Raw genomic sequence first — 10,741 nt, forward strand, 5'->3', positions numbered from 1 at the left:
AGTCTGGACCAAAAACAAACACATGAAGAAGAGGCTGGAAGAACCTGGAGCAATAGAAACAGGTGGTCTGATGCTCCTAACTGACGACACAGTGGAAATGAGTCTGTGAATCATTTCTCACCCCACGCCCAACAAGGGGGCAATGTGGATGTTCATGTTTCTCAGCTATGGAAATGCAGGCAAAGGATTAATTAACTGCTCTTTGTCTCTTTACTTGCAAGAGGTGCAGGCCTTCATAACACCCTACTTCCAACTTCTTAGGATGGGTATTCAGCAATGAGGAGCCAGGTCTGGCCAGCTATGGGTCCCCATACCAGACCAGCCTGAGATTAAGGCCTCTACAACAAGGATGCTGAGGCCTGAGTGAGGATGCAGACACACCCCCACTCTGTAGCTCTGCTAAACTTGCTTCTGAGGGAACACACTAAGCTTTAGCACAGCATACCTGAGGCAAACAGTATATGCACCCAGCAGACTGCTGATGTGTGTGGGGAAGGCTCTGTGATTCCTGAAGAAATCCATCTGATAAGAGCTTATATGCACATACCCCAGTGTTTTGAGGGGTGTCTGGTAGAGTGCCACTGGGCCATGACTGTTCTGGGCACAGTTCCCCTATGCAGGGGTAAAACAAAGTTCTGAGTTTCACAGCTGTGTTGGGATCTTGCTTCTGCTGTGTGGCTTGAACAAGCTGGTCAATTCTGGCTTATTTTCCTTAAAATATGAACAGTAAAACCTAGGTCCTGTGTTGCTGAGGATGAAATGAAATAATATCCAAAGCACTTAACATGGCATCTTATATTTATAAAGTAGGACCTTCATAAATGCTATCTGCCATTCTTAATTTTCTTTTTATTCTTATTAATAAAAGTCCATCCTTTAAATAAAGGTCAATTTAATCTCATTTAGCCACCATGGGAGAAGTTTAGAACCAGGCTCAGTGACTTACACAGGCTACTTGGAGTTGCCTGCGCCCTCCTAGCCCAGGTACTTGGCTTCAGTCGATGAATGAAGTCAGAATTAATAAGAACTGGCAGCACATTCTTCCTCTGAGTATTAACAGTTTTGAGAAAATGGTTGAACTGTTCTTGCATTTACTAATTAGATGGGCCACACTCATCTATATTTCAAGGTGCTCCAACTCCTCTCCTTGTAATGTAGATAATAGCATGTGGGGGATCAAGACCCGAAGGTATGATTGAGTGGCCCACTGCGAAACCGCTTGGCCAAGCAGGGCTGCATCCTGGGAAGGCTCCGCTTCTCTACCTTCTGGTGATTAGCAGCTGATTTATCTCTTCACCTTCCCATTTCCAGCCTGATAGATCTGCTGGTTATTACTTTTAGCTACTTCTCCAGCCAGCTGGGGTTGGGCATGTCGTCCCATCTTCTTGTTCACACTGGTGCCTCAGAGTGGGGCCTTCAATCTGATAGGAGCACTTTAGAAAGCATGTCTGTCTCTTCAGCTCTTAAGGACAGGTACAGTCCTCTGACCAGTCGTCAGGTCCACTGAGCAGCATAATTGCTTAGCACAACACACACCAACCATTGTGAGGAGCATGATGCTCAAATCCCAGTGTCTTGACTTAGGGAAATTACTCATTGCCTATGTAAGCTTGCAAGGCTGTGTCCTGGGTGTGGAGGCTGGGCTTCATGTGGAGTTCAGAGATGATGTCTCATCCTCTTAATTTCTGAGGTTTTGTAGCAGCTCACATGTCAGTCTGCAGACAGTGAAAAAAGCTCAGAGATAATGTGCACACACTGAAACACCTGGCTGTGTGTGCCATGCACCACTGCTCTTTAGTTGCCACATGGGTACTGGACACAGCCACCTCCCAGCAGCAACACATTTAGTAGAAGGGGAATATTTTCATGGCACCTAGTCTGTCTCAAGGTCAATGGTCTTCAAAGTGAGAGACTGTATGTCGAGGCCTCCTCTCTTTTTCCTCTCACCTGTAGTGCACCCACTGCAGAGGTCTCTATGGCTGGATTCCACTCCCCTCATTCAGGTCTCATTTCAGATGCATCCTCAAATGGTCTCTCCTCCCCTCCTACACCAGCACTCTCTAATGCATCCTGTTCCACAGTTTCAGAGCATTTTACATCACTATTCAGATTGTGCCGATCATCTTTTAGTTTTGATATATTATCTTTCTCTCTGAGTCGTTTAAATTATCTTAGGGTGTTTTATAATCTCAAAATATTGTTTTGGCCACAGTGAGCATGTGATAAATATTTATTACACAAATGAGTGAGCTTATGGTTGAGTGGATAGAGGCAGCTAAGTGAGTGTGTGGATGGATGAATAGACAAGTGGATATGTGATTGGATAGGAGGATAGACAGATGGATGAGTGGATGGATGGATGGGTGGGTGGGTAGGTGGATGGATGGGTGGATGGTTGGATGGATTCATGAATGGATGGATGGATGGATGGATGGATGGATGGATGGATGGATGGATGGGTGGATGAGTAGATGAGTGGGTAGGTAATTAGGTAGTCTTATAGAAAGGAGGTAGTATAGGTAAATAAATGGACAGAGTAAATGGAGGCATGGGTAGAAATATATAAGAACAGGAGGTTGAGGCATAGGTAAATGGAAGGATGGCTGGTTGTTTGGCTGGCTGGGTTGGTGGATAAATGGGTATGTAGGTGGATAGATTAAAAAGAGGGAGAATGGGTAAATGGATGGGTGCATGGAAAGAGGGTAGATAGAGTAATGGGTAGGTTGATATATGGACGAGTGGGAAGGGTGGAGGGTTAGATCAGATCACAGATAATGCTATCTGACATATGAGGGAAAGCTGGAGAACTGTTTGTATTAGTTTTGTGTCAAGAATGGTATAATGTGAACATATCTATCCTTAACCTTCAGGTTTCTGACATGAGGAAGGCAGGAAATGTCAGCTGCGTGTATCCTCTGATGAACCTCCCTCCCTTTCACTTGCCTGCCACACTGCTTACCAAATTAGAACTCAGTGTCATGAGACGTCTAAAAGGATTGCATTTTCTTGGTTAAGTTATAATACAAATCAGAAAGAAGATGCATTAATAACAATTTGATCTTTTGATTAGCATTTATTTTGCATGACTGGGAATTAAAACCAGGGCTTCCAGCATGATAAGAAGCACTTTACTGAAACAGCTAGACTGAGTAGCATTTTTCTAATTCCTCTTCAGTGTGATGTGTCTAGAACAGAGTTCTGCTGAGAGGCACTGAGGTTGCAATGTGGGAGGCAAGGAGTCTTAGAACTTAGATCATGTCTAACTATGGAGAAGCACCGCTGATGCTCAGAGATGGAGACAGCAGGGCTGTGGGTGGCTGAAGGCTGGGTGGAGGGATCAAGACCCCAGCTGTGCCTGACATTTCATGGCTCCAGCTAAACCAAACTTAGCCGCACCTGTCTCTGGAGGCCAAGAGACATTGGTTCATTAGACCACCTGTTCTTTTTAATATTTGTGAGACAGAAAATAAAGTACAGAGATAAAGGGAAGCAAGATTTTGTTTTTATTTCCTTTTTGATTTCTGGAAATTTCATACATGTATATAATATATCTTAGTCATACCCACATTCTGTCCCTCCTTTCAACCCCTTGTCCCTCTAACACTTCTCCCTCCTAATTTCACATATTCTTTTTCTTTTTATAAACCACTGAGTCCAATTGATGCTGAGCATATGTATGGGACTAAGGTCATCCACTGGGGGCATGAGCAATCTTTTGATGGCCATCCCTCCAAAAAAAAAAAAAAGTGACCCTCCCTCCCACAACAACCTTTAACTGTTAATATCTCCTCAGTTAGGGGTGGGGTATCAGAAGCCCCTGCTCTGTCTGTGCTGGGATCTTTGGATCTTGTGTAGGTCTTTTGTGGGCAACCCTAGCTGTTATGAGTTCATGAGTGCAGCAGCTAGGTCATGGCTAGAAGCCAGCATTTCACAGCTCTCCTCCCACCCTCTAGCTCTTTCATTCTTCCTTTCCCTTCTTCCAAGATGTTCTATGAACCTTGAGGGGAGGGTGATATAGATGTCTCATCTGCATTAACCAGTACACATTCATTGCAACAAGAAGCTTCTCCAACCAAAATTGAGAGTTGCACAGTTCTACAGATAAAAATATTTAAAATGCAGTTTGACAATATGACCAGTTAGCAAAACAATATCAGTAGGTTCTCCCTAGGGTCTATGACTTACTGAGCCATAGGTTTTGGTCATATTATAATGTCAGTCATGAATCCCTCCTGTAGAGCAGGCCTCAAATCTAATCATGAGAGTGGTTGGTTACCCCATAAACTTGCCACTATTACACTGGTAGGCACATTTTGTAAGGCACATTTTGTAAGGCAGATTGCTATGATAGCATGCATGATCCAGCACTGGGTAAGATCAATGATGCCTTTTCTTCCCCAGCAGCCTGTATAGCAACTTCCAGCACATGAAAGCTGACTAGCATGGAGAGAACTTCTGGGACAGTTCAAGACTGATTTCTCCATGTATAGTAGAAAGTGTGTGGTGTCTTCAGCAAGAGGCTCTTACATGGTGGATATCTAAGAGCAATGGCAGCAATAGCTTGTATTGTTTGGGGTGCCTTTGGGACTTCAGTGACCAATCATTAGTAGGGAGGTAACCTGTGCCTGGCAGTGAGATTTTTATTTAACAACCTCAGGTGCTAAATGATCCCAGCAATGCATATCAAAACTGCGAAGAGATGCCTCAAACCTATTAGGATGGGTAGTATAAAAAATCAGAAAACAGAAACTATTGACATGTATGAGAGAAACTGGAAAAATAAATGTTTGTTCCTCAAAAATTAGACCTAGAATAACCATGGTCTAGTACCTGCTCTTCATGGTGTATACCCAGAAGAGAAAACAAGGTCTTCAACAGATACTGGCATAGTCATGTGATATCATAGCAGTAGAATTCACAATAGCCAAAAGGTGGAAACAACCTGGGGTCAGTCAGTAAACAGGTAGAGGGAAAATGTGCTATGTACAACTACAGCCTAGAAAGGACAGAAAATCTGATTAATGCTGTAACATTGATGAACTTTGAGGACACTGCTCTGTATAAAACTGTTAGGGTCTTGGAGAAGTCCCACAAAAGACCACCATCCATGTACACAATCAACTAGAGTATTTATTATCTCAAGAAAGATTCCAGCATGGTGGGGTCAGACATCCTATACAAAGGCAAGATGGTAAAGACCTGGAGAGGAGCTTGCAGGCTCCTTTTAAGCATAGCTAAAGGGAGGTCCTAAGGCAGTTAGGTCATTTTAGAAATGATTGGCTTAAGCAAGTGGCAATTATATTAGTATGTTCTAATTGGCTAGGGCTGGCAAGAGCTGGTTAAGGCTTACAGTCTTTTCATTTGGGGGCAGGCCTAGACAAGTCCCAGGAGTAGTCCTTATTTGGTTCGTACCAGGCCTCCTTGTCTTTGTTGCCAGAGGTGTTGGAGATTGATTGCCGTCTGTGTGTGGCTGTCTCAGAAACTGCTTGCTCAGTCTCAGGAAACTGAAATTGAGGCCTGATCTCTGACAAAAGACTCAGCAGCCTGTTATGGTGTCTGCTCAGTCCTCTCAAAAACAAGTCAGCCACAAAGATGATTGCATCATTTCACTTTTTTCTTCTGTTTTCTACTTAAAAAACAAAACAAAACAAAACAAAAAAACAGGATCTCATGTATCCCAGGATAGTCTTGAACTCAGGATATACTTGAGGATGACCTTGAACTCCTGAATTTCTTACCTCCACCTCCCAAGTGCTGACATTGCAGGCATGAGTCACCGTTTCCAGCCTGTAAGGGACAGCTAGAGTGTTCGAATGCATAGGCATGGAATACTGAATGATCAGAGGCTAGGCTGGGAAGGGTGTGTGTGTGAGTTCTTCCTCAAGGAGCCAGAGCTACAGCTTAAGAAGGGCAGTGGTGACAGCTGCCCGACCACAGAATGCAGTTAACACCACCTCTCAGGTATGAATTTACAAATGGCTGATATTGGGGCTGGGGCTCAGGGGTTGAGCACTAGCATGGTCGAGGCCCTCAGTTCCATCCCCAGTGCCACAGAAAGTTACATATAAACAGTGAAAAGGAAAAAAATCAATGGCTTCTTGATTTTTAAAGCATCAAATGTTCAGAAATCTTACAAACCATAAAAAGATGAAAAGGAAACACACACACACACACACACACACACACACACACACACACACACACACACTGTTTTACATGGTACATTTGATCATGTTTTGGACTTTGTTTTTATTTGCTTTGTTTTGCTCTGTGTCTGGCAGAAGGTTTTCCTCATGTCATCAAAACCACTTTTATGATTTTGTGTAAAGTGTACTCCTTTATAGCAAGTGTTTTCTCTTTGGGAAAGTTAGGAAGTTCACTTTAAATTAAAATGAAAACCATCAAAAAGGAAGATAAAACCTCATGTGCTCTAAAGCTAGGGCGAAACATTTTAGCCTTCAGCATTTCTTGTTTTTGTTGTTTTTGTTTTTTGAGACAGGGTTTCTCTGTGTAGCTTTGCGCCTGTCCTGGATCTCACTCTGTAGCCCAGGCTGGCCTCGAACTCACAGAGATCCGCCTGGCTCTGCCTCCCGAGTGCTGGGATTAAAGGTGTGCGCTACCACCGCCCGGCTGCCTTCAGCATTTCTTTAAGGACTGTGCTTGTTTGCACGCGTGACGATACGGCCGTGTTATCGTGTGGTGTCACTCGTGTCTCACTTAGGAGTGCAGTCACGCCTCAAAAATACAAACACAGAAACCAAACTTATTGGGTCTTCAGAGACTCGTGCCTTTTTTGCATCCTGAAGATGGGGTGACCACAAGGTCCTGGGAGAGGGGAACATGGAGACTCAGCGGGCAGGAGGTTTCAAGGAAAAGACTCTCAGTGAGTCAGGGTGGAGTGGATGAGTAGTTGGGTGAGTGGGTGGGTATGTGTGGGTGGGTAGGGAGATGGGCAGGTGGGTGGGCATGTAGATGGGTGCATAGATGAATGGGGGCGGTGAGTAGAGGGATAGATATGGGGATGATGGGTGGAGGGATAGATGCATGGGTGTGTAGGTGTGTGGTTGGGTAGCTAGGTGGCTAGTGGGAGGGTGGGTGGATAGACTGTTGGGTGGATGAATGGGCAGGAGGGTGAATATCTGGGTAGGTTTGGGGTGAGTGGATGGATGACCATGCGGAGGACTGGAAAATTAATGAAGACAGACGAGAACTAATTATAATAGGTCTCTGCACCCACCACCACAGCTGTGCCAAGGTGGCCTCTCTTTAGAAGCCTTTGTACTTCCTGTTCCTGGAGCCCCAGGAGCATCCCTCTTACGTGTGGGCCCATTGGCAGCCCAAGAAGCTGCCCCTTGCCCAGGAACTCCCACCTCTCAGGGCCTGTTGCCTCATCCCAGCTGGAGTTTCCCCTTTAGCACTCCCTGCCTCTGGGCCTCACTCAGGCTGGGGAATCCCAGCATGCCAGGTCCTTTGAAGTGGGAGCCCCTCTGGGCCTGCAGGCTCCCTGCCTTCAAAGGGGCTCAGAATGAGCTACAGCCGCATAGGGTGGTAGGTAGTGGCAGGTGGGGGGCAGAGGATGGGTTCCCAGCATTCTCCCTTGAAGCCGGGGACCCACAGAAGGGTATAGAGGCATCTAGCCTCATCCTTCCCCACACCTGCTGGTCCTCACTTCCCAGAGTCAGTAGCTCTCCATACATCCCACCATCCAACCTGCCACACATTAAGGCTCTGTTGGATGCCCTTGCTGAGGCAGGCTCTGGGTAAGAGCTTTATCACACTGAACTTCTATCTTCTTCACACCCCATCCACAGCCCTGTTCCAAAATTTGCTCACTGTCAACCAGGAACACAGTACTTGTTCCCTTCACCCTTTCCTTCAAGACTCACCTCAAATGCAGCCTCTCAGGAAGCCAATCTGCTCCATCTCACAGGCCACAGCTGCGATCGTGACAGCCTGGCCTCACATATCAGTGACCAGCGAGAGCAAAAGAAATGCCTGATCTCAGCTTCAGTTTCCTCCTGCAAAGACTGGCAACACCTTCAGAATACCTGGAGAAGGGACAGCCAGTGAGGATGGCACTGTACAGACCTGATTTGCTTACTATCAGCAACACCCAGGAGTCCCTGTCACCAGGGGAAGACACTTGCTGTCATTGGCACCTGGATGGGCAGTGAGCATGGTAATGGAGATGTCCATAATGTCCTGGCCAGCCCAGAATCTCTCCATCCTGCTTGGGACAGTGTGGTCTGCTCTGCAATACTCTGATGCTTCCCTTGCACAGCCAGTACCTTCCTTTCCCACATCATCTACAGCACAGCTTTTAAATCTGTGGCTTGTGAACCATTAGTGGGTTTTGAAATCGATGTAGTAGGTCACGACCAGCACTTTTATAAGAAAAGAAATGGAATGTACAAAGTAGAAAGTGCTCGAGGACACTTTGCAACAAGGACAAGCGTGGATAAAGAACTGTTTGTTTACAGGCACCTGAAGCCCCATGGTGCTGTGTTCTGCACATGCCCAGTAGGGTGAGAGTCGGTGGCAACATCACTTGTGGACACTGATCTTTTCAAGGTTTCCAGATACAAACTATCCTTATGTGCCCAACTAATTCTTCAAATTTAGAGTATAGCCTCAATGAGATGTGGCTATGTTGTCCATCCATTTATTCCTTTGTTCATCTATCACTCATCCACACGTTCAACACATTTAGTGCTGATGTGGGTGGGGACAGCCATAGCTGTCCAATCTTTGCATTTTCATTTTTAAAAGGCAAATGAAGAAAGATTTTTCCTTCTTTTTTTGTAAACTCTGGGACCAAGACCCTAGAGCACACACCAACTCCACAGTGATTTTTTTTTCAAACACAAGCAAACATCACACTTTCTTATTTTTCAAGAGTAAATAATTGCTGTCCAGCTGTTTCCTAACCACAGCTCATGGTGAGACCTTGCTGTTTCCAGCTATACAGACCCTTTCTGAATTACCACAACTTGAAGTTTGTTTTCTTTTCTTTTTGTCCTCCAATCATGAGGACATCATCATCATTATTATTATTATATAATAGCTGAGACTTTCTCCTAAACATCTCTGATTTCATGAGGAAGGAAGTCTAGGGATTTTTGGCAGGGAAGGAATCCTATGACAGAGTCCTATGTAGCCCAGGCTAGCCATGAACTTGTTATTCGGTCAAGAGTGCCCCTAAACTCCTGACCTTCCTGCCTCTTGAGTCCCAAGTGCGTGGATGACAGAAGTTCGTTGCCATGCCTGAAGTTAGAAAATCACTTTTATTTCATGGGATGATTCCAGATGAAATAACATGCAACACCCACAAGCTCTCAATTCTGGGTGGGCTGGTGTTTACATCTGCCTGTGACATGGTTTACTGGGTTAAGTAGATATTCTCTCAAAATCTCACCTTTGTACAGTGTCCTGTACTGATATCTCCAGGCTGGTTGAAGAACAAGGGGCAGCTTTGAAATGTCATCCCTAAGATGAGGGATGACAACAGTGGGCTCATTCCCACCAGAGCTGGAGCCACACCTCCAGATTGGAAGTCAGAGGGTAGCCTACCCTGCATGGTCCCCAGACTACTCCTTAGACCCCCTCCTACAGCCCTCCTGAACACGAGGCTTCTTGGACAGTGTACAGTCCTCCAGCTGGGGTCTGCCTGGTGGTGGTGTGAGGGAAGCGCCTGCCTCTGTGGCTCTGAGCTGCCAGTGTCTCACAACCACCCCCTTCCACCACAGTACAGCAGCAGGAGGTTGTGCTCTGTTTGCCCTTGAACTAGAAGCAGCTTCTCCGGAGCTCTCCCCACATGCTGGTGATGAGCAGAGGTGGCCTCCTGACTGAGTGCAACCCCCAGTTCCTCTAAAAGCTGCTGTTTTCTGGAAATCCGTGTGACATTGCTCTTACTGCCCTACCGCCTGCTCTGGGAACACCCGCTCTTGCGGCTGCAGCAACCCTGCACCTGCCTCTCTCAGGTTTGCAGGAAGGCACTGTAGGCTTTCTTAGGGTTTTTCTGCATGACCAGCTTGCCCACACCAGCTACCCTCCCTTAATCAGGGCTTTGGTAGCTCACATCCATCTACCACTGTGCCAGCACAGGCTCTGGCTCCAAGGTTATTTTCTTCCTGCCTGCCGGCGTGTTTGGCAGTTCCATGTAAATATTAATTAAGCTACAGCTTCCTCTTGCAGGTGGTTGTTGATAATGACTCAGAAGGCATCCTTTAAAGCCGGGCACCTGGTTATTGTTTCAGCAAAGCGCTGGCTATGTGACTTGTTGTCAGCACCCAGGTCTGAGGCCCCAAGATTCTCAGACAACATGTTGCAGTGTGGGTAGACAGGCTGAGCCTATAAACCTAAAAACTGCTTCCACATTAACTCAATTTCTGTACTGAGTTCACATAAGAACCAGCACAGACAGTTAGTAGCTAATTCTGTGTCAGGAGAGTGAGGTCAGCAGCATTTTATGTAGGTGAGGGATCAGCAGCATGGCATTTACCTGGATTTCTGTGGATAAATGACTGTGGGGTACCCCTTACTGCTTGGGTCTGAAACCCAAAGCTGGAAAGGAGTAGAACATTTGTCTTCATGGGCCAAAGTGTCAGGTGGGAGGAGAGGTTGAATGACACTGGGTGCCAGGCACTGTGGCTAGCCACTGTCCCTGGTGCTTCTGGTGTGTGTGTCCTGCACTTTCCTTTCAACACTCACCCAGATGAACAGGTCACTGACCATCTCAGGC

This window comes from Onychomys torridus, chromosome 3, assembly GCF_903995425.1.
Source record: "Onychomys torridus chromosome 3, mOncTor1.1, whole genome shotgun sequence".
Taxonomy (NCBI): Eukaryota; Metazoa; Chordata; class Mammalia; order Rodentia; family Cricetidae; genus Onychomys; species Onychomys torridus.